This window comes from Falco cherrug, chromosome 4 (genome assembly GCF_023634085.1).
Source record: "Falco cherrug isolate bFalChe1 chromosome 4, bFalChe1.pri, whole genome shotgun sequence".
Taxonomy (NCBI): Eukaryota; Metazoa; Chordata; class Aves; order Falconiformes; family Falconidae; genus Falco; species Falco cherrug.
In genome coordinates, this window is record NC_073700.1 from 79869130 (window position 1) to 79894150 (window position 25021).

A 25021-nucleotide genomic window follows, 5' to 3' on the forward strand; every position below is an offset into this window, starting at 1 on the left:
GCTACACCACCGCGGTGGCCTTGCCTTTATCGAGCAGTGCAGCAGGAAGTTCTCATGAGACCAACCCTTCTGACTGATATTAGAAATTACCAATAAAACTGTTTTCTTGCAAGAAAATAATATGCTAGCTCAAATGACAACAAAAAGGAAAATTTCTTCATGGGTGAGATCTGTGCAGCAGGCCATGGGAAAAGCCACATGGGTCCAGAAAATACTGCACAAATGTGGGGTGCCCAGCATCTGAAACATACAATTCACTCATTCTCTACATCCCTCTTCTTATTCTCTCTTATTAAAACAGATGTTTTAAGTCTTTCTTTATTTGGTCTTTCTTATTGAGATCCAGAAAGAATCCTCTCCCTTTCTCTCACCCCCATCCTCTGGTGCAAAGCACGCAGAGGCACATTAGCTGAAACGCAGTGGACCATACCTTCTGCATGTAAGGAGATAGAGGGAAGAGCTCAAAGTGATGCTGGTGCTGCTGGTGTATGCTTAGGCTTTACTCAGTGGCAGGAGCACAACTCTAGGCATTCACTGAAATTAATATTGAAGAGGTCAGCAGTTCATGTTTAATGCCTGATAGAAAAATACTTTGAATGGGATACAGCTACAAAAGAAAACATCCACATTTATATGTTCAAAAGTATGTTTCTACCGGTGATCCAGTAATCTTAACTTCAAAGCAAAGAGATCTAGAAAATACATTCCCTAAATTCTAGATAACAAGTCAGTGTGCTCTAGTCAGCAAGCTCTCAATTCAGTTGCTGAGTGCACTGTGCTGTCTGATGTGGCCTAAGATATTGCAGACATACAAGTGGGGACAGCAGATATAAGGAGTTAGAAACTTTTCTGACAGAATGAAGCCCAGTTGGAGGTCAGCATGTGTTGAACCCCCCCATACATTGCTCTTTTTATGCCATTAATTTGTGGGAGAGATTCAGAGAACAAGAAACACACAAGCACTATGTTCACCTGCACAATGATGTACAAAATCATTGTACAAATTGTACAAAACCAAACAAAAGTAAAAAGCTGTTATGGAGCCCCTCAAAAAAGCATGAGTTTCAGAGGAAGTAGTTCAATGCCATAGCTCTGCTTGCAAATTCATTGGACACTATTTTCTTCTATTTTACCTCATCTCTTTTCATAGCATATTAATTCTCAACTTGACATTTGCAGCCTGAACACTTGATTCAGAGTTGAGAAAACAGCTTAACAAGGAGAAAAGATATGCAAAATTAAGGGTTATTTATATCATCACTAGCTAAGTCACCTAGATGCTTAAAAAGAGTACTAAACCAGATATGAATCTCCAAACTTTTTAATGCTACATTCAAGCATATGATTAGATGTTGCAGCACAAACTAGTAGCCTGCAACAAGGCTTTACTGTTGGTCAGATTCTACTGTCTGTGCTGTATCACCTTCCTCCAGAGGCCAAACCACACTCCTCCTCTGTCCAACCCCCTCTCCCACAACCCTCAGCACTTAGCAGCACTTAACCACTTAGCAGGAACAAGCTACAGCTGCACATCATCCACGTCAACCAACCCACTGCCTCTGAGGCAAGGCCACAGCTGCATGTTATCAATGCCAATCAACCCACTGCCTTCATTCCTCTACAGTTAGAAACTTGCTGCATTGAAGAAGTATTACTAACTTTGGTAATATAAGATCTGAAAAAAACACTGAATGAAGTTGCTGTTGTTAGGGGAAGACAGGAGGGCAGAAAACATTGTTTTCAAATCTGGGGGGATCTGAGCATTTTGGACTAACAGACGAATCTGTGGAACTAAAGCTACTCGCATAGAAATTATGCAGTGGTGATATGGACAGATAAACCTTCAGAAACAAAGTTTAATTTCTTCCTTATTCCCTGAGGAAAAAAGTAAAACCAAAAATGTCATTATAAATTTTTGCATCAGACTTTGTGAGGGTTTTTTGGTTTTGTTTTTTTTTAAAGTTTAAAGGAAACGTTAAGGATGAAGAAGAGATTATTTGGGTTTCCCCATATTAAACAGTATAAAATAAAGGGAGATTTTAGCTTTTGAAAGGCAATCTCATAAGTGGTCTATAAAAAATAAATTTTTGTGGGGGGAAAAAAAAGCATTTTTTTCTTACCCCCAAGAATTCATTACTCTTCAAAGAAAATGTCATGTTCAATACGGTCTAATTAGACAAAGACATAAGTCTCTGGGAGAGTAAGCTATTAAGGTAGAATATTCTTTTAATTTAAATTTAAGCCTTACTATCTTCAGTGGGAAAATACCCAGTCATTTCCCTATTCCCACCTTCAAGGCATCCCCCGCTGATCTTGTCACAGGTCTAAGTACAATACTTATTAGAATTAAATGCATGGTGTTCAACATGGTCCCCTGAAGAGAGAGCATATCAATGCAGCATCTCAGTGCATATGAAATTGCCAGGTTATTCAGCTGTCACTCCCTAATAGGTTCTGAACCCATTGATCGACTTCAAGCAAATTTCTCAAAAAATCACCAAATGAAAGTTTTATGGTCAGTTTTTTAAAAAACAGGTAGTCAGGCAGACATGAAACACTCTTCATGAAGTCCCAGTCCAAAAAAAAAAAAGCTTCAGTGAAGAGCTACAACTTATTAAGCATCGAAGACTACATCTGTGATAGCAGGTAGTATAGCTCAACAGGAGCAAAGAACTTGTGCTGGTGACCAGATGACCACACTATATGTATAGTGTATAGGGGTGTGGCAGAATTTTGAACCAGGTTTAATTTGGTCTTGTGAACAGAATGCCTATTAGAAGCTATTGTGGTAAGGATAATAAGAATTAAACAGTATGGCACAGGGCACCATCTGGAGAAATACAGAGATAGGAATGCTAACCATGGCATGCTTTCTCCTCCAAATGAAGTGGCACGTGACAATAGCAGAAAATGAAAAATGAACACAATATTCCCAAAGCAGGACTATTGGGAGAACGAATTAATAGAGGAAAGGATTGGGTATTCCGATACATATTTAAAATTGTGGAAATTTATCCCAAAGCTCTTAACATTTGGAAGATTGATGTCAATATAAAGAATCATGAGATTTTTCATAAGATTACAGTTAATAAGCTGTACTGGTGGTAGTCAGATCAGGAGCTTTTTTAGCTTTCTCCTATGCATTTCACACAGAGGGGTGGCTGACCCACCAGCCGACGGCTGTGCCCTTCAAAAGAGGCTCTGGCCTCATCCTTATACAGAGATAAAAAAGAGAAAAATTTGTGATTCACTTGCACTTTTCTTGCCCTGAGGTACTGATTTAGTACCAAATATGTTCTAAGACATGATGCTCACAGTTTTAAAAAGGTTAATGTTAATGGTAGTGGCCACTTAATTAGCCTAGGTTGCCTGCTGTGTCCACTGTCCCTCTAATAGGAGACATGAGAAGTAACTATGCCCTGCAGTCAAATGGTCAGGCAAGATATAAAACAATTTCCAGAAAATAGGCATTTGTACTGAGAAGAAAATGAGAGAAAAGCTAGGGAGACAGACTGACAGCTCAAAGGCTCATCAAAGAATGAACTTTTAACATATGGCAAGAAGCTGAAGGAAGCCATGAGGTAAAATAGTCAAGATCGCTATTAGTTTTGGGTCTGCTTTAACATATTCTGTTGTTGTTGCTGTTATTTCCTACAGTAAATAGAAGTTGGTGTTTTCTTGGCATATTTCACCTTCATTGGTAATTCAATGTAAGTGACATTATAAAGCCATAATATGAAACAAAGGCAATATGCATTAATGGTTTAAACTTCAAAAAGATCATTAATAACTTAAGTAATCCTTGAATTAATGAGCTGGAGTCTTCAGAGACTTTTTGCTGGTTTTTGTCCTGTGCCTTAATGCTGAATTGTTGGACAGGAAACATTTGTTTTCTAAGTGCAAATCACAATCAAATGACTTTATCATGCTTCAGCCTCCCCAGTGCAGTTGAAGCGAATGGCTTCTTCCATATTCTGCTCAGGTTTGATAGTGAAAAATTACACAAAAGCTGAAAATACCGTATAAATATATACTTCATCATAAAATGTACTGCTTATAATGTAGTTGTAATTAGAATGGAGTAAAAGTAAAGAAAGGTAGTTCAAAATATTTTTTAACAACTAGTAGTTTTTCAGCATGAAGGAGGACAATTCCAATCCTGCAACAAGACAGTAGGGTAGCTGAAATAATTCATACATTACTTTAAACTTCAAGTTGCTTCAGATATGAAAAATTAGACTCATATTCTAGTTATAGAGTAGTTAGACCATAGATAACATATGCCTATGAAAAAGTTATAAATGGAAATGTCATGAACATTAATACCCCACTTTTTTGTTTGCAGGTCTCAGTTTTGCTATTTGTCTTCAAAATAAAATACATATTATCCAATTTCCTGTGCAATATATATATAAATATTGAAAAAAAAAAGGTGGGCCATCTTTTTCGTTTGTAGGTACTCTCTAATGAGAGACAAACTCAAGAAATACAAAGAAATGTCAAAAGGTTATTTTCATTTTGTTGGTCTGAAGACAATTTAGGTTTTCTTCCTTGTCTTCGGAGAGATGCAGAAGGAAGCATTCACTGCAACTGCTCGGAAAGGGAAAGCATTTTTCCCTTAACTGCAGCAGCTGCCACCTTTTCAGCCTAACAGTGAAACCGGCACTGGAGCTGCAGGTTTGATACCTTGAGACTACTGAATGGACGGAGTAAATTGACTCGATACGGTTTATTAGCAGCAGTCAAGCAGCACAGTAAGCATTCACTCTATTCAACACAATAATGTCTTTTACGTTTCTTTGGTGGAGTTATTATTTAAATCTCTCACTTACAGTGGCTTTTCCGCAGTGACTACAAATGCTTTTGTGGGAAATTCTGACTACTTGAACAAGGATGAAATACTGGCACAGTATACAAAGAATATAAGCATCAGGTCAGGAAGATTGTAACAGTTATTCATCTGGGGTTCAGACAGAAGCGAGTAATCCGACATGCTACAATTTTTACTGTGGCTTTTTTTCTGTGTGGCAAGCAGTATGCAGAAAAATAAGCAGGATATTGGCAATATATCTCAGTATTCAGTAGAACAGCTAGTCCCTTCTATTTCCATTCAGATTTGATTTTGGTGGGGTTACATTGATTTATTCCAACTGAAAATAAACTCCTTTAGACTTTAACAATTGTTATGGATGTAAATTTGCAAGCTAGAAACTGCCAGTGCTGGTTGGCCGGACATGGATAGGTGGCCTGCATTTCATAACACATAATGGATTTTTGGTGAGTCCTTTATTTTTTTGTTTAAATAAAGGTAGACTTTGATGTTTTTCTTAGGGCTTGTTTAGTGCTGCTATACTGATTGCAGCTCAGTAAACAAAGATGGAAAAAGGACAAAGTGAGCTGTGTCTAAGCTGTGACACAGTATGACAGAAGCAGGTTTTCTCTGTATCTCTCTACAGACCAAAGATAATTAGGAAACTGCTATTTCATCCTTTCATCTACCTCACTGTGACCCAAACAATGCAAGTACTTTGGAGCTTTTTGAAAATTTCTATCATTTCTTCTGTTTCCATTATAAAATATGACTTCCCCCAGCTGAATTATTTTCGGTTTTCAGACTATGAAATCCCCAAACCTGTTGACACATCTGAAAATTTCTGCAGAAAGAGATTTGTTTGTTCCTCATTTGAATCAAGATAAAGACACTTAATTAATAATATATGTGTATATGAGTATAGTGTGTATCTGTGTGCATATGTGTGTATATATATGTACACATAGAAAACATCCGTCTAGCTCTGATATGAAAATGATGGTAAATAAAATATTGAAACAATGGAAAGCAAACAGGAGGAAAAATCATGTTGAATTACAAATCTGGATCCATAATCATAAATCCCCAAGAAACCCATAGAATCATTCAGTTGGAATAAACCTCATAAGGTCATCTGATTTAGCTCTTCCACACCAAGCTTGGAAGTTAGATAAAACTTCAAAGTTAGATGAGGTTGATCTGAGTTACATCCTCTTAGCATCATGTATTGAAATTAAAAAATGAATTTAGGAAACTTTAAAAGTCACCCACTCCGTGGCACCATTAGCTCTACCACTCTGATCTATGCTTCTATAACATGCGTTTGGAGAACACCCATAGAAAGATTTCTACTGCTTGCCCACCTGCTTTCAGTACTTGACTGCCCATACACTTAGAATGGAAAAAAGTCCTATTACTCAAGATTAAGATTTCAGAGCTCTGCTAGCTTGTTCTTGCCCTTGTCCCATAGTATTCAAGCATAAGAACTTAATGTCATTTTAAAACAGATCTTAAAGTCATAATATTTTCAGTAGGAATACAAAACCTAACTCCTTCGGGCTATTTACAATTGTAGCCAAATATATTAAATATATTAAAACAACAGTAACTGGAAAATACAACTTCAGAAATACTAGAAACAATACTATTTTGTGAATGCAGGAATTGATTTTGCAGTCTTTTATGTAAGTCAGTCATCTACATTTTCATTACAACTTGTAATACTCAACGAAGCTGACAGCTTGTCATTGACCCAAGAATTCCAAACAGAAAAGCTGAAAGACTGGAAGAAGGGTTAAAGTAAAAGACAGATCAGTTGAAAGAATAAACAGTTCACATCTTAGAGGATAAAAAGAGCTGAAATGGAGTGCAGTGAATTCTTTCCAGCCCTGATTCAAAACTCTTTTTCTAAAAGACACTAAAGCAGAATAGGAGAAACATTAAAAAAAAACCCCATACATTCTTTTTTTAAAAAAATATATGTGAAATTCTTAAATGTACAGCAAAAATAACATATGAAAACTGAAAATAAAGAATCTCAAGGGGATTTTTACTGTATAGCATTATGTTTAGCAGCCTGAAGAAAATTTTTGCCATATTGACTATTCAACCTGTGAGTAGAAGTGTTACAGTTGCATCTGGTAGCTCCATGCCAGAGGTTTATCCAGTTAGTTATGTGCAAACACCTGTTTTGTATAAGCAGAAACCAAGTGTTCATGACCCTGTAAGTTTGCTGAGTCTTTTATTACATGAATAGTAGAAGATGGATTTTGCTGTTCCATTAAAAAAAAAAATGTTAACCCAGTATAGCATGAAAATATATCTGAAACAGTGAAACTAATTTCTTCCTTCACCTACTGAAAGTAATACTCATAACCAATCCAAATGGGGTTTTTTCCATATCATTGAATGCAAAGTTTTTTTTAAAAAAAATACAGTGTATTTGGAACAAAATTCACCTAGAATATATTCTTTGTTGTTATGCAGAATGCTTAGTCTGCATAGCATGTAAAACCCATTTTAGGAATTTGCAAAAATATAATCTTGTTGATACCTAAAACTGATCTTAATTCTTCATCAAAACTTTTCTTTGCTATTTATCACTGGAATCCACAGACTCTGGTCACATCTCTGTGCAATTTTAGTTCCAGTAAAGCATATTCTAAGTGCTTTACAGTCTTATTAAGGCTTTGAAGAAGATTACTAAGAAGGTCCTCACCTCCATGGGGTATGAAATAGGAGTAGAGTCCTTCTGCTCCACCTTTGGCAGCCTTTTCCCTATCACGTTACATCATAACAACCTGTTGCACAGAGTGCTTTCCTTACCTCTTAGGATAGTGACTATATTTCACTCTAAGGAAATTTTCAGTCTAAGGCTAAGCAAGATAGCCCCCAAACTATGTTATATTCCCCAGCTCTTAGAGAATATGAACAAACTTCACCCAGTTTTACATTTGAGAGCGAAACAGATGTGGAACACTGACACGTAGGATTACCTCATTTCATGAATAAATTACAAATAAAGATAACATGTGTCCCTCACAAACTTGATCTAATGTGAGAAACACCAAATGGTATGGTATTCTCCCCACTGCATTTCAGCCCCCGAACTGGACCTACATTATGTTTCCTTGGCTTTCACACACAGACTATTAATGAACTGGAGCTTGTAGGTGCCCCCCTCAACTACTCCCAACACATATAAACATACACAACTTACAGAAATCCTCAAGTCAGCCTTACATTACTGATTAATCATATTCTCCTTTTTTTGATCTCTGTATCTTCCCAGTGATTTCAAGCTCCATGGGTTTGGTTTTTAAAAGTCGTCTTCCTTCCAGAATTTTTTCAGTGTTTTCTACCCGGTAGCTTGCCCACTGAAGCTTTGTGCTGTGCTGTTACTCCCTCACCTGCTCTTTCAGCTCATTGCAGGTTGTTCATATATTAACATCTCCTGGCTAAACTGGGGTCTACCAGTCTGAGTCTAATGCATTCCCATTGTCATGACCACAAAAGGCAAGCCAAACTGCTCCCAGATCATACAGAGACACTTTATTTGGGGCTTTAAAGGGAAATACAAGTTATTAATGAAACCTTCAGAACAATCAGAAACAGGCTGAGCAGATGCCTGCTGCTTATGTAAAGATTTACATGTAAAGCTGCTTGAAAATATTTGATTTGCTACAAGTAGCTTTTTTTTTTTTTAAAAAAAAGAAAGTATTTTTAAGTATTCTCAGATTTCTAAGCAAAACCGAAACATCAAGACTGATTGATTTTTTTTGTTGTTTTTTTCCCAAAAGAAAAAAAAGCCTAAAAAATAGCAAAGAAAATTTCAAAGACATTTTTCTCCAGTTTTTGACAACAAATTTCATGGAAATTACAATAATTTCTGAAGAGGTCTACTCATAAGAAACCAGGTGCTTACATCTTTTCCTTTCTTTTTTTAATATATATTTGTAATTATCATATGTATTACCATATTACATTTATTCATAAAATCACTGCATGATCTGAGGAATGAAAGCTGCTTAGCCCTTTGAAGAGTTTCAAGTAATAAGATATTTAATGAAAAAGCAAAGTATCAGCAGTCTGACATTCAGTGCAAATGCATGCCAGACGTATACTCTCCTCCAAGGCAGATTTAGGCTGGAGGGACCCTAGAATATTACTGCAGTTCTTTGCCATTTACAGTTATACAATCTGAGCGAGGTAACATTTATTTTGAATACCACACTCTAAACCAAAACATTTTGTGATTTTCATTAAATAGCAATTTATCAATAGCGTGGTAATACCTCAACACTGAAAGAAGGACTGGAGTCAGTGCAGACCACATCTGTTTTTAAAAGCTATACTTTTGTTCCTTAATCCTGTATTCAGGGAATACTGCAAGTTCTGATAATCAGCCTGCTATTTCACTCAGACTTTGTTGTTATAAATGTATTAACTTTTTCATAAAGCAATCTGTATTTGCAATTAATCAACTGAGTTGTCTCTTTAAGATAGTAGCCTAGCAACTTCCCTGAAGCCAGGAGAAGTCCCAGTTGGTGCTGCAGAATCACACAATTATTATCTCAAGCCTGATCTAACTCATGCAAGTGTTTCAAAGCATCTTTATGATTAAAAGGGAGGAGACAAAAAAGTTTGGTGAAAGCTGAAAAAAGTTACATGTAGGTGAGTATTCTTCATGTGCATGTGAGCTAAATAATTTTTCAGGGAGCAACTATTGTTTTTATTTGTCTATAACTTAATGCAGATTTGTTTCTTATTTCCAAACAGGGCCATCTATGAAAATAGCTTTTTCTTTTCATTGTTTTGCTTCATCTCCAAACTAACCACTCATTCAAGTGAGCAAAATTAGGATGCTGGAACCATGAAAATGTACTTTCTAGGTAATCTGAAGTGATGTGAACCCACTTCAGAGCATTTTATTGAATTCATATCAAGACTAGATTCCCAAGTCCATGCAAAATGATAGACCACATAATTTTAGATTTGGCTAAGCCTTTCACAGCTTCATGGCATGGAGTCTGGAAATACAGGGCTTCAAGGTGCTTCAATACCATTGCTCAATCAGGGCTGCAGACCTTAAAATATTTGGCTGAAAATGGCCACAGAACCACCCTTGTATCAACAATGGATTGGTCTTTGAATGGGAGCAAATGAAAACCCAGGGACAGAGATATATCAGGGTCTCACTTTTACACACACATTGCACACAGGTATATCGCATGCTTCATTATTTGTAATGTCTTCTTTCAAGTTTAAAACAGAATTCTGCTTCCACTCCCCCTTTACAGCAGCATGAAATGTATGCTACAACGAACAGTAAATACATATCTTTGTTTTGGGAGGACAATTACTGCCAGCAGGTAATGGTCAACAATGTACAAGACAGGTCTCTGCCTGTGCCTTCTCTGAATGTAAGTCTAAAGTTTTTTAACATGTTCAACAAGATGAACATAATCTATGTCTGTGCAGAAAATTCAAAGGATCCCAGTGGGGGAAAGTTTTCTTAATTTTTCTGTTTGCTGTCTCTGAACATCTGACAATGGTCAAAAGCCTCAAGCCATTCAGGACTAATGTCAAACTTTCAATTTAACTTCAGTTTATGGGGACCAACCTGAAGATGAGTTTGTCCCTTGTCTAAAGTCATTTTTGTTGTTCCCTTGAATATTCAGCAAGCAGCAGCTGAAACTCCTTTTCTGAAATCTTCTTGTATTCATTACCAGAGAAGCAGAACAGTTCTGATTCAAATCGCTGAAAGGATTTCATTTAACTCAAAATATATTGCTTCAGGGCTTTCTGTCTGGGGTCAGAGATGAAGACTGTTGCAAGCAATAGTAACTCTCTACCAAAACCAGAGCCACTGAATGTTGAGAAGCCTAGATGACTGGTTTGTATAATTACCTAAAAGTACATAGTTTATGTGAAGCTGAGGATGTTTTCCTTTTTTCAGTACAACCTGATTATGAAACTAAACAATCCTTTAAACTTACTTAGTTACAGAAGTGGCCAACCACTTCTGTTATTCTTCAAAGTGATGAAGTTAGAATTATTTTTTTTAAAAAAAATAATCCCTTTTTTATATTTTTAAAGGACTGACTAAAAGTCAAATTCTATAAATCCCAGTTTGACTATCTGTGGATTAATACCATTACTACATCTTGCTACTTAACTCCTAGTATGTTCTATTTATCTTCCAAGGTGTTACACTGCTAAAGACCAATGGACTATTCATTGAGCCAAAAGGCAGGGGAGTTTATGTCATTTTAAAAACATTTCTTCAGAAAAGCTGGATAAGGCTAGGTGTTCTTTGCACAGCAATCAAAGAGAGTTCTCTGAAACTGCAAATAGTCAATGACTGATTCAGATCCTAAAGCATGAAGATTTATAAGGGAGAGGAATCAATATGATGCAGTTGAAAGGAGTGGGAGTAATAAGAACAGAACTAAATTTAAGAGACAGAGGGCTGACCGAAGATGCTTGCCTACCTGCTGTCTTCACCTTTGCAATTCACTTCCCAGCCTAGACCTAAAGAGCTGTACCATTAGAAGGCTTTCAGGCTGGTACTCAGATATAGGGGAAGTAGGCAGATAACCGAGCAAACATGAGCACATATGGTGTAGAAGAATCAGGCCGAACTTGGCATATTTGGCCTCTTACTTGTTTCCATGTTACAGAAATAAGATTATATTTATGCTACAGAATTAAACTATTCTGTATGTGCAAAGCATAGGATGGTCTCCTGATTATATCCAAAAGAAATGTGGATGTTGGGGCTTTAATATAAGGTTCTAATACTTGCTAAAATTTACCCTAGTCTGCCATCTTAATCGTACCTACTAGAGAGCTACTATGCTCCTGCAAATAGCATAAGTTAAATACGCTTCATGGGGATGAGCAGGGAAGCATTTTTTTCATCAGTTTTGAGCACCTGTCATCTAGCTGCACTATATCACCCATGTACAGTTTTGTTTTCTAAGACAGGTTGTACAGTAGCTTTAAGAGAACAAAAGATCTCATCCTTGTGCTATGAATAGCACAGAACCTCTCACCCTTGAATTGAGTCATCAGTGACACAAGACAGCTGCTGTCTTCAGAAGCTAGGAGATATTCCAACAACTTCTACATAGTTGCTCTGTTTAGTAGTAACTTTCTTCAGAAGCTCAAGGGCCTGTTTCCTAGTTTAGTATCATTTGCCATGACATGTGACACAAATTTACCAACCTTTTCACACAAGGCATTAATCTATCAGTTTCCAGATGTCCAGCAGCCCAGGCTGCCCTAAGTCTGGAAATTTCAAATAAATGCAGTGAATATCTATACAAATATTTCCAACCAATTATACTGTGAATTTCTGCTACATAGCTGATACATCATATTTACTAAACACGAGCAGATCAAAAGCATACAGACAGCACGCCCAAGCCATCACTGGTCTGTATCACAAGAAGGTAGCCATCTTTACTAAAGCTTCTAAGGGATGTCATCTGAACAATGCTTCCATAGAAAGTTGTTATAGGAATATAATCTTCAATTATTGGATATCTAATTCCAGATGAGAATGGAAGAGTATTGTATACTCCAGAATAAGCCAAAATTTCAGGTTTTGTGACCATGTACCAATCTGAAAGTAAATATCTGCATAACTTAGCTACTTTATTTTACAAATTCATTAGTTTAGCATCATTTGCCACGACATGGCAATGTTTAAAGCCAATGCTTAAAAGAATGTTAGGAATAGTTGGCAGATTGTGGCTTGCAATGTTATGCTAAGTCCACAAATAGTCCATCCATGTGCTGCTACTATAATATTTACAATTAAAATTTTGATAACTAAGAATTCACAACAGGTTCAATGTCTGACAGTGATCTGTAGCTCCTCACCAGTAGTTCTGGTTAAGGAACCACTAGCTTGGAAATTGACCTAATCTATCATCTAAAAACACTGCTTTTCAGATTGGGTTTAAAACATTGACAGTTCAACATGGCATGCTTTCACCCCTTGTTCTGCAGATAATTAGAAGACTTTCATCTGATGGAAACTGACATTTCATCACTTTGTAAGAACATCATGTTCTACAGATGTACTTCTGAAAAGATGATTTACTTTATGAGTGCAATGGCAACAGCAAAACAAGTTCCTTGGGTTGTCAGGAGGGTAAAGTTCTCATTTAATGCATGGCTAGACTAATAAATGATTCTTAAAGTCTGTAGAATCCAGATTTTTGTTTATTTTTTTAGAACTATATTCTAGATTACTGTTGAATCATTACAATAAAAATAAGCATATACATGTGTTCTTGCACCCTCAAACTCAAGCAGTGATAAGGGTTGTTTAATGGAGTTGGTACTGGTATCGATCGCTCATTGCTTAAAAAGGCACTTGCAGGTTAATCAGATCTGCAAGTGTCTTTCTCATTATTTACATTGCTGAAGAGGCTTAAATATTGCAGGGAAAGAGCAAGGTTTGCTTTGCCAGATAAATAAAAATAAATTTGTTGTCGTTAGTAAATGTGTTAAATGCAGCAAGATAACAAATCCTGCAACTCTCTCGAGGATGATTTTTCAAGACAGAGTAGCCTCTGAAAGGCAGTAAAGACATGGCTGTGAACACAGTACTATGTAGGAGGTATTGCTCACTCCCTCTTCTGGTTAATTCTTCTGTTAACCTCATTTCCAAATCTGATTTTTCATGTAATATGTGATATTAATCTCCACAGGGGATGGACAATTACACACAGCTGTTTCTTCTTTTAATCTTGTTTCCAATTCATAGCTTGGACATTTCTTATGCAAATTGTTTGTCTTCACGACACTCAGGTTCTCTAATAGATCTGGAGACAGCTAATGCGACTGGATGTAGATCTTGACGAGTTTCTATAACACTGAACACCTTCACCACATATTGTTTTGCAGCTGTACTTGCAAATTCCGTATCCTTGTGTGTTTGCATCATTCTGACTACTTGCAATACAGATTGGTGTATTGCCAGTGGCCAAAGTTTCTTCACAGACTCTTTTGCCAGGTTCCAGCAGATGCCATAACAAGTACCATGTTCAATAGTAGTATCCCCTGGCTTTGTACCAGGCTGCAAAGTACATGGATTAATAGATTAAGGAGAGTTGAATCTGATGTCAGGCAAAGTTGTAAGTAAAGTTATATTCATGTTTAAGTCTGCTTTTTTCTAAAACAGTTCTACTCCCTATGCTGGAAACATTTTTCCTCCAACAGTGTATCTTCCCAGACTGGCAGATCATGGATACACACAATTTGTAGGAGGGTAGGTTCTTCCTCCTCACATAGTGGGATCTAGTTCTGCAGCAAAGGGTACAAAACATTTCCATGCAGGTGTAACTGCAGAACAGGTTCTTATCTCACTCAATTGCCTGACAGACAATGCAAGTCAGAGAGCACACCTTATCAGCATTATGTTTGTTTACTTTTGTGTGTGCATATACTGTATAAATCTCTGAGTCCATTTGGCTGAGATTAGAAAGGAAGAATCGACAAAGTGACATGAATGAAATGCAGCTTGCAGTTTGATTGTCTGTGGAATAGGTTTCATTTTAAAGTATCTGAATAAGCCATATTGCAAGGAGAAAACAAGGTGCTTGTTCTGCAGTTCATGAGCTCAATTTAATTCCCAAATTGGAAACAGGAAGAGGATTCACCTCACTTTAATTGGTAATAATTGAGCAAAGACTTTTGGGCTACAGCATTGAGAAGGCTAGACTATTTTGTAGCAAACAGCTTCATACCATACTGCCAGAAGTTAAAAGATATTCAGTACCTTACAGGATTAAGACCATAATCCGGCAACATCCAGAAACGTTCAGTACAAACACATATATTTTAAAAATAAAATTCATAAACACAAATATATTTGAAACTTCTCCTTCCCCTGCATTTTATGTATAAGAATTATCTGACTTTCCAATAAAAACAACAGATTTACCTAAACTGTCCTACTCTTCTTCCAGACATGCAGCTCCATCATCATCTTAGCTCTTTCTCTCCTTCAACACAAAGCTAATTTTTTTCATGTTCAAAGTTCTTTGACATAGAAATGTCTTCTAAAAATTCCTGGAGACAATGTGGCTCCTGATTTTTTTCCTCTGGCATTAGGCACATGCTGTTAGGACCCTGGATGCACTACACCAAGCGTGGGGGTTTGCCTGCCTTTCCTTGCAGCTGGCTGTGGCTCCCAACTCAGGCCTGTCCTGCTCCCCTCACTTGAGTACGATGGGACTGTGCCCTTGACAGTCAGGTCTCTGCCCTTCCCTGGCTTGGTGTCACTTTTGGCTCCCAGCTCACCTTCCCTTGGGGAGCATCTGGCCCTTGCTGCTCTTGGACACATACTTTTAAAGACAGAAGGTCTTGATTTCTCAGTTATTAATACTCTAATGCTAGAGTTGCTTGGATGAATGACTTTTGATTAAATTTGTATTAGGCATCTGTCTACTTACTTCCAACCTGTGAATATTAATATTTTTATCTTAAAATTTGACTAGTTAGCAATCTGCCTAGTATGCACACTATCATGAGATCACTGTGCTGATGAGTCTTCAGTCTTGACAGTGAAGTCTCACCAAAAGTTGCTTTTAACATGTTAGACCAATTTTCCTTCCTACAAGAGAGAAACAACTCATCAGCTGTGGATGTTTTGCTGATTTCCTGCATTTTCTGAAAATATATTGCACCTGTCCAGAAGAAATTGAAATTAATCTAATTTTATGAATTCAATTAAAAAGCTTCATAGTACGTCATTGGTTTTGCATGGTAATGTGTTTTTATAGGAATAAGATGTTAACACTGCAGTTCCTCCTGCAAGTTTCCTTTGGTGCCTCACTTTTATTCTGTGCAAGACACTGGTACCGTCTGATCTTTTCAAGCGAAAATGTTTACTACCTCAGTCCTTTAAACAGTTTCTCATTAAAATGGCTCCCATCACTTCCGTCTTCTTGCAAGTACTGTAGTTCTGCCTCGAGCTTGCACGGGTCACGGCAAGGGCAGGAGGTTTCTTATTGATCCTAGGTACCTCTGAATGAGCTGATTTTCAAGCTTCTCTTAACTACTTAGGGTAACCACAGTTCCTCACTCCTGCTCCACACAGTCCTACAGTAGCCAGTGGGAAATCTACCTTGTTCTGGTCATCCTCACAAAAGCACAAGTCACAGTGTGCTATTGCAACACTGAAGGCTAACTGCAGATTGGACTGCATTAATTAGTAAGAGCTTAATCAGCAGGTTGAAGGAAGTGATTATTTCCCTCTATTTAGCCCTCAGAAGGTCACATCGTGGGTCTTGTATATGGGTTTGGGCCTTGTCACTGGAAATGCAGTATCAATGACTAGGAGTCAATGAAGAGTCATGACTATGGTGGGAGGGCTGGAGCACACACACATGCAGGGCCAAGGCAGCTGGGTTTTGTTTAGTCTAACGAGGAGACAATGGAAGGTGGACTATTGCTGCTGCGCGGGAAAAAAGCAGCAGCTCAGGGAAACTCTCATCCTGCAGCATTCTTGGCCAGGGAGAAGTAATAATGATGTAGTCTCTGTGGTCATTTTACTTTATCAATGAGTGGTGAATAAACAGTTAAGGATTTAGCTTTGCTTTCCTGATATCAAGAAGAATTGTTACTGTAGTTTACCTTCACACATGCATTACTTATGCTTCCAAGAAAAAGCATTGATGACTAAAGTTCTTACTTCAAATAGTGGTAGAACTGTATAGAAGATGCCAGGAAATGGTTGCACGTTTCAAGAAAGGATGGAGTTTACAACAATGGAGACTGCGAGCAGCCTGTGTGCATACCACAGTACAACGAAGCACAGCATCGCAGGTGGTTACTAAAACCAGTCTCAGGAGAGTTACTTCAGCCTGGGCAGAGTAGCCAAATGACACAACACAGCTCCATCTATGCAGATACACTAGTACATTTTCTCAAATTAAAAATAAAAACTATTTTGTGATGGCTGTTTTCTTGATTCAGTGAGTATTTTTTTCATCATCACATGTTCTGTTAATGTATATTTCTACAGATATATGCACCAAAAATTGTGCAACAGAAATATCATGGGACAATAAGTTCCTATGGAAGTTATTAGAATGAAGATCAATACCTTACTTTAAAAAATAATTGTTGTTATTATTATATTGGTATGAGACTGAAGTAATTCAGCTGACATTTTTATTTGTGATCTGTTGGGAATTTGCATCCTCAAAATTATGAAGAGAATTTGATTTCTTGTCCTGACCTATCTGAAGTCAATGGTCTTCATAACAGCAAGTAAGGCACATTATTTGATTGTAGCATGTTAAGGGCATTTTGCTTTCTGTACAGATTATCACCATGCAAGACTTTTCCAAAAAAAAATCTGTAGGTTCAAACTGAAGTCTAGCAGCAAAGAAGCTGAACAGAATGCAACAGCCAAGGCTTTTCCTCATCCTCGGCAGACTGCTGGGTTTCCTCTTAAGAATTCTACATTGCAGTCAACAAATTTTCCTACTCTCCAGATCCTTCATGACACCTGCTACAGTGACTCATTTAGCATTCCCCAGATTTTTCATAGCACTCAAAACCAGAACAGGTTAGAGAAAGTATCGTGCTTGTTTCTGTACCCTAAGATTCTGTCACCTGAAAATAAACATATTTTCCCCAGCCAATTGTGTCATTTCTGAAATGCTGAGAAGAGAAAATACAGAGATTCTAATAATCCTACTGTTCTGTTTACCAACCAGAGGAAAAAGAAGAGAAAAAAACCCCACCTCTTGATTTTGCAGAAATACAGGACATTAAAAATTTCTGTGGATCATATGCAGCATGAAGGAGTGGGAGCGGAGTGGTACTATCCTATGCATGGGTCAGTAATTAAATGACTGGCTGTAAACAGCATTTCTTGTTACATCTCAAACTAAATTTCACTCTTTCTGTGTAGTGCTTTTTATTTTGTTTTATTTATTTTTAATTCACAGCACATTTCTGCTCTGCCTCTGGTTCAAGGATACGATCACTGCAAGTATACTGTAGCACTCTAACTGTTGGTTAGCCAAGCTGATTTATAAAGCAGCTTTCCTTTTCCTTTCCCGCTGCTTGTAACGTAATATGAAAAGGAAATATAAAATGAAGTCATAAAATAATTGATTCACTGACATGTACTAGCAAATGAACTCACAGTTCAAAAAGACAGAGGAGCAGGGCAGATGATTGTCACATCTAACAGTGACAAATGCTATTTAACTGATATGAAATGAAGTTAATACTGAGTGTTACTTTCACAGCAGATGAGGAATATGAGAATGCCAAACAGTTGTCTTCTTCTGAATCTGTTAATCCATTTTGTGCTTCTCGAGTGACAGTTTTGAGCTAATGGGCAAAAGCTTATTTCACAGTGGTGGTGGTTTGGTTGGTTGGTTGGTTGGTTGGGTTGGTTTGGGTTGGTTTGGTTTGGTTTTTTGAACAAAGAAGGATTCCATTGTTCATCTTTTCTTAAGAGATTCAGCCCTCCAGATGGCTCCATCATACTTTCAGTACTTGAATAGTAGGAAGAAAATGGCTTTAGAATTTGCATGCCACAGAGGGTGCTGGATAGCTTTGAGATTTAGTCCATGGCTTTATATTTTATGGCATTGTCTGAGATTGTGGGCAGAGAATGGCATTTAAATCAAATGTTGAATAATTAACAAATTCACTGCAGAAATTAATCAGGCTACTGGCTTTTGGGACCAGCAACAAGTTCCACTGTGTCTTTCATCATGAGTCAAATGGTCATCTTCATTCCAAACCTGAATTATTTCAGAAATCTGAAGATACCAACCAGATGCTACTTTATCCTGTTTTCTAACAGTGACCTCCATTAATGTCACCTGTTATGTAGAAATGCTGAATAGCCTGGTCATTGATAATGTCACACTCCAGTGGTCTTGCCTGTCTCCTGCCCTGTCTTGAAGAGAACCTCAGCAATCATTTGTGTTTCACCCACCAAACAATACCCCACATTACACAAACGGTGTATAATTCCCAGTTGCAGCTGCCCCTATCCAAATACCAAATTCATCAATAGAACTGCATGCTTGCTTTAAAAGCAAAAGTGTGAAATAGAACAAGCTAGAAATTAGCTAGAAACAGCTAATTTTTTTTTCCCCTGTCTTGCAAATATGACCATGATGATCCTGAACAACGGTGCACAATTACTAGATAGCTCCTTGCAAAATACAGAGTGCAAACCTACTGCTTGCTTAAAATGAAACTGCATGTCATAGGGTGGAACAAATTGCCTTCTCTTGATACTTCTGAACTGATAGTGTTTCTACCAGTGTCCTCATTTTTAAGGTATTTAATCAAACAACAACATGGTGTTCCTTAAAATCACCACCTTGCAAAAAAATGATACTATACTTTGTTGCTCATTCTGGCCTATACCCAAATTAGAGCTGCCCACTCAAACTGGTAAATTAACGCAATACTGCAGACTGTTCCGTATGGGCATAGTATCTATTTGTACTGAACAGGCTGTAGGATCAGGACCCTTTCTGGGTTAGAAATCAACTATAAATCATTCAATATAGTCTTCCAATGCATTCATTTATTTATACCACAAATTCCTTCCTTCAAATGCAGTGGTTCCTAGATCCTCTTTGTCTAAATAACTGTTAATAGATAGGTCAGCATTCACTCCTTACTTTTATCTCCTTGAAAGGTATGCAGAAAGGTAACAAAACACTCACTAGTAATGCAATGGGATTATGGGGAAAAAATAATGCATTAATATAGCTAACATAAGCTGCAATTTATGATTTTTTTTCAAAAATAACAAAGTTTGAGAGAAATAACTGTTTAATAATGAGTATTCCAAAATATTTTTAAGTAATAAAAGACATCATTCTGACAATCAGAGTGAAGTAAAAAAATCTACATTTTTTTTCAGCACAGTACGATTTTCTCTTTTAGTTTTTGACCAAGTTGATATGCTTATAAAGGAGTCCATTTCAATTTAAGAATAAGGTTTGTGATCTGCTTTTATTCCCTATAACCATCACCGTAATGTTAATTGCACTTAGATTTTGGCATATACCAGGGTTTATGTCTCAGAAACTGAATCCTTTTAATAAAATAAAAGTGTTTGGGAAATTCAAATGCATTTAGAGAATTACTACAAATCTCTGTATGAAATCATAGTGGAATTTGAATGATATTTTACTTCTTATGCACTCTTCCTCTGGTCAAAACTCTGTTTCTGAAAAATTGCCCTTGAAAGCATCACTTAATGTCTCTGAGTTCTAATCTAGTCCCTGTTCTATTAAAATCTGGACAGAGTTTTTTCTTTTTTTATCCTAAGAAGCACTGGGTAATGTGATGCATCTGTAGAATTAGTGCAATCAAGATCCCAAATAATTTTCAATAATGTTAGTAGGAGTGCAGGTGCATATACATGTATATTTGAGACATATACACTCTGACATCATATTTGGCTATCACACTTTTTATTTCTTCCAGTTCCTAATGTTTTGAACTCCTACGAAGAATTTTTGCTAGGATGTCTTATGTTTTCAATGCAAAAGGTTTAGACCAATTTCAAAACTTTGCTAGGTCCTTAAGATGTAAAATGTCAATAGCCAGAGATAAGAGCTGGCATCTAGCCAACTTGCTCCACAAACAGCACAGATTAGATGCAGATCAATGTAAAATAAACGCCTCCTTGTCCTAATAAGTAGTCAGTGCCCTCCCTGTTCAAATACCAAGGCCCTATATTAGAGTCTTGATCCCACTTACTTCATTTTGGTCCTAATGAGAAAGTGAAATGTGTATGATACTACTTCAATCTCCATCACTATTTTTTTCCTTTGTGATATCTCAGGTCTAAGCACATGACAAGGAATTTGTGAAACAGTGTCACAAGGTTTCTTAAAACAGTATTCTTCAAAGGCTAGCCATCAGTTAATGTCTGGCGGCTCAATCAATATGAGATTGCATCAAGAACCTATTTCCTGCAGGAGGTCAGTAGAAATGTCTGGTCTGAATGGCTAACTAAAACCTTCTACTTATCTCATTATGTGCAGAAACCCACCAACTATGATTTTATATCTTCACTTAACTGGTGGAGTGATGATCAAAACTCTAATTGTACAGACTCTGAACGGCCAGCAGCACCTTATTTCTCTCTTACACATGCACACTTTTTTGTTTTTCCTTTCTGTCATAGAACAGATAGCATGGTGATTTTTAAAGCTAGCATTTCATCTTCAGGTGATCACTGTCATTTCACACAAGTGTCAGTCTAGTCAGGATTTAGCTAATGTAACAGGGGCCTGATCCAGCTCTCCATAAAAATCAATATGAGACTCACTGATCTCAGTGGAAGCTAGATCAAGCCTCAAATACACTGGGGGAGATATTTTCTGAATCACAAAGGACAGTGAGACATATAAGTTCTGATTCCCGTTCATTACCTTGAAAACCTCTTCTAATACTTCTTTCCAAATGTGAAATAAAAATATAGATCAGGCAAATGTAAAAAAACTGTTACATCCCTGGACATACAGAATTGCTGGGTTGGTTTTTATCTTGACCTGAAGTTGCTATAAAAGTACTTTGAAAATTTCTACTGTCCCATTTAAGCTAGATGGAACTCAAAGATTCATTTAATGGCTTCTGTAGAAAAGAAAAATCAGAGATAAAGCAAAAAATATGTGAGAGGGGCATTTTTTAAAAAAGCTACTGAACCAATATAGTTTAGTTGCATACCATCTTTTCATAGCAGGTTCCCTCTAAATGGGCAATGGTTTTATTTAGCTATAGATTGAGTAGATTGAGTTATTGAGAAAGGAGAGTGGAAAATAAATATTTCTAGTTATCATGACAGCACTTCCCCCCATTTTTTATGTTTTCCATACTTCTAATTACTGTTTGGCTTTATAGTAAGTGTACAAATGTATCTTTGCCCTCAAGAGATTGTGACACTGTAGCTTAATTATAAAAAGCGAGCTCCTTTTTTGCTTAATAGCTAAAGGTCCAGGTCTTTGGCTTGGAAGGTCATTTGTCTACAGTAAAAGAAGAGTGGATAGTCGTAGTTTTTTTAATTATGTTTACTGATTCATCTTGCCTCTGCCCAAATATTTGTTATAAAGGAAACATGTATTCATTATACCATCAAGGGCCTTCATTTTGAACTGCACAATTATTAGTCTGCAGAAAGTAAGCTACCACAGATTTTTTTTCTTCAATTACATGCTTAGGGAAAAAATCTGTCAGATCAAAAATAATTATTCTGTGGCTCCATAGTGATCTCCTACTGATTTTCTGTTTGTTGGAGAAATATACATGTTTAAAAAGTTCAGAAATTTGGCTGTTGTGTATTTGTAATGACTTTTACAAACGTCAGAAGTTCCGGTGGATTTAGATAGCCAGAAATGATCCAGTAGTACTGTAATGCTTATGAAGCAATAGGGCTGGCCATTGGACATTGATTCTAGAGGTAAAAGTGGAATAGCAAGTAAAAAACATAACTATTAGCTCTAGTAGGATTTAGGTACTTAATCTTTAGTAGGATTCATCTCACTGAACTTTAGACATTTACCATATAGCTGCATCTGAATTACTTTATAGTCTCTACAGATAAATAGTTGGTTCTCAGTGTAAGTAATCTTGTACTCTTGTGGGTGTCTAAACCAGGTCAAAAGAACTGTGCTTTACAAGTGTTTATTTCTCTTGGGTAACCATAACGGTAGTTTAGATACTAGCTTATATGTAAGTGTTTTCTTACAAATACCTAGGGATATGAAAGAAGGATCTCAACCATGACCCTCAGGGTGAAACTTAAAAGATGGACTCTTGGCCAGTCAGATATTTTAGGCTCTTCCAAGTTCCTGCTCAAAGACAGAGGGAATGGCAGGGATCTGTTCTAAACTGACCATTGGAGGAGCAATTTTGGGTGCTGTTAGGCAGCAATAGGACCACTGTTGCCTTGTAATACTGTTTTGATTGGGGACATTTTCCTGCAGCTAGATAACAGCAGTCTTTCTACCTAAGAACTAAGTGTTCTCTGCCCTCTCTCCTCGGAGGTTCAAGATCTGGAATAGCTTTAGAATGGCTTAAGTTTTTATACTTATGTGTGCACTGACACAACACAAGTTGTCTTCTTCAAAAAACAGGTAGAATGGGATAATGAATTTCTCTACACAGCGGTCCCCCAGGATATTTATATACTCTCTAGTGATAATGTACATTCATGTGTAATATTCAAATGGAACATTCTCAAGCCTTTTCATTAATTAAATATTTCTGTCATGGTATCAAACATTTTGATAGATAATCTTGAAAAAACATGACATAATCAAAACTATCTATATTAACACTGCAATCTCAAGTTCTTTATTAGAATGAATTGTACACAGCAGAATATTGCTGAGGCTTCTCTGAATTGTCAAACCACTCATCTTACTTTCAAAAACGTAACTTCAAAGAAAACTCCAATGAAAGTTTCTCTGTCCCTACTGTTTTCATTCATTATTCAGAAATGATGCCCAAAAGCTTCACAAACAGAGAAAGTGGTGTTTTCCCATTGATATCTATGGCAATAGCATTTTACTTAATATATCATATATCTTCATTTCAATAGCATATTAAGCACATATGTCTTCTTTTAACAAGAAAAGGAAGTGCCATTGGTCCTGCGGGGGTTTTTTTCTTATTTTTTTTTCCTTTAATTTACTCGTATACTTCTCACTTAAGAAACGAAACACTTAAAAGCAATGGAACTATTTATTTCCACTTTCTTTATCTGATAATCTTCTCTGTCATAATGCATGAGGAACATATACCTAAACATTGTTCTCTTATAAGCATTTAATAAAAATACCTGAGACTTTGTTGAAATAAAATGGTTTTGGAGGAAGACTTACTTTGGTACTTCATAGATATTAGTAAAAAAAAAAGATTCTTAGCCTAAGTCAAAGATTATTTTTTTTTATTTTCCTGGTGAGTATTTATTGTTACTGTCCTAATATCTAGGTGTCCTGTTGTACTATCATAGTGCGTGTCTAACTGTGTCAAAAAGCTTGGAACATAACACTAAAAATAAACATGACAATACAGGGCGTATATAAACAGACAACTGAAGAATATGTAAGTTTTAAATAACTTGCCCAGGACCTGGGAGCCAAGCACAAATCTCCGAAGTGCTAGTATACTGTATTAACTTCCTTTCTTCAAAAAATCCCAAACAACTCAACAAACAAACAAACAAGCCCCCAAACAATACACATTTACATTATATCTGATCATTTAACTGATTAGGGCATGGGCTTATAATTAGCAAAAAAAGAGCACTGTTTGACAACTGTCCATTCTGTTTTAACAGTGAAATTTTGATCCGAATTGTAATGCTTAAATGATAAAATGAAGCCTTCAGGTAGATAGTACTGAGCATGAGTCAGGGCATAGAATTCTCTCAGTACCAGCAATCTTTTGTTAGGCAGCCATGCCATCATCAGTTTCCCTTAGTAGCAGGAACCCCCAAAATAAAGACCAAGATCATAGCAGATGCCATGAAAGTAAAAGAATAGGACAACACTTGGGGGTTATAAGCACAGAGTGTTTGTACAAATGCTTAAGTACAGGTTACTAAAGCAATGCAGCACTAAGAGCTGACTTGGACTGCCTTTAGCAAATAACAGAGTGTAAATCTATCATGTAAAAAGCCTGTACATGGTGAAAAACAAAGGACATAGTAGCAAGGTAAGAAAGCAAGCTATATTCCCTATAAGAATGGGAACAAAAAGAGGAATTGCTCCCCTATTGACACCCTGACCCCTCTGCAGACCTGCTGCCTGCCCAACTCCACAGCCTACCTACCTGGAGCGAGACCCTCTTCCCCTTCAGTGGAGAAAGTGGACTGCTTGGTTTTGGTTTGCTGTATACCAAGTGTAGCTATGGAAAGTTAGCAATTCCTGCTTCAGACCAGCTGTGTTGGCTAGTAAATTAGTGGGGTAAAGTGAATCCTTCACTTCATGGCAGGTAGGAATAAGGAAAGGAAAAGCCATTGTAGGTCCAAAGGACTCTTCCTACCATGAATTCTGAAGAACTACCATGAATTCTAAGAACCGTCATCTTCATTCCTGCAAAACACACGAGCAGCCATCTGCCAAATTGGGCAAAAAGTTTTCCTGCAATGCCTGATTCATAGTCCTGTAGCCCAGTCCATGGGAG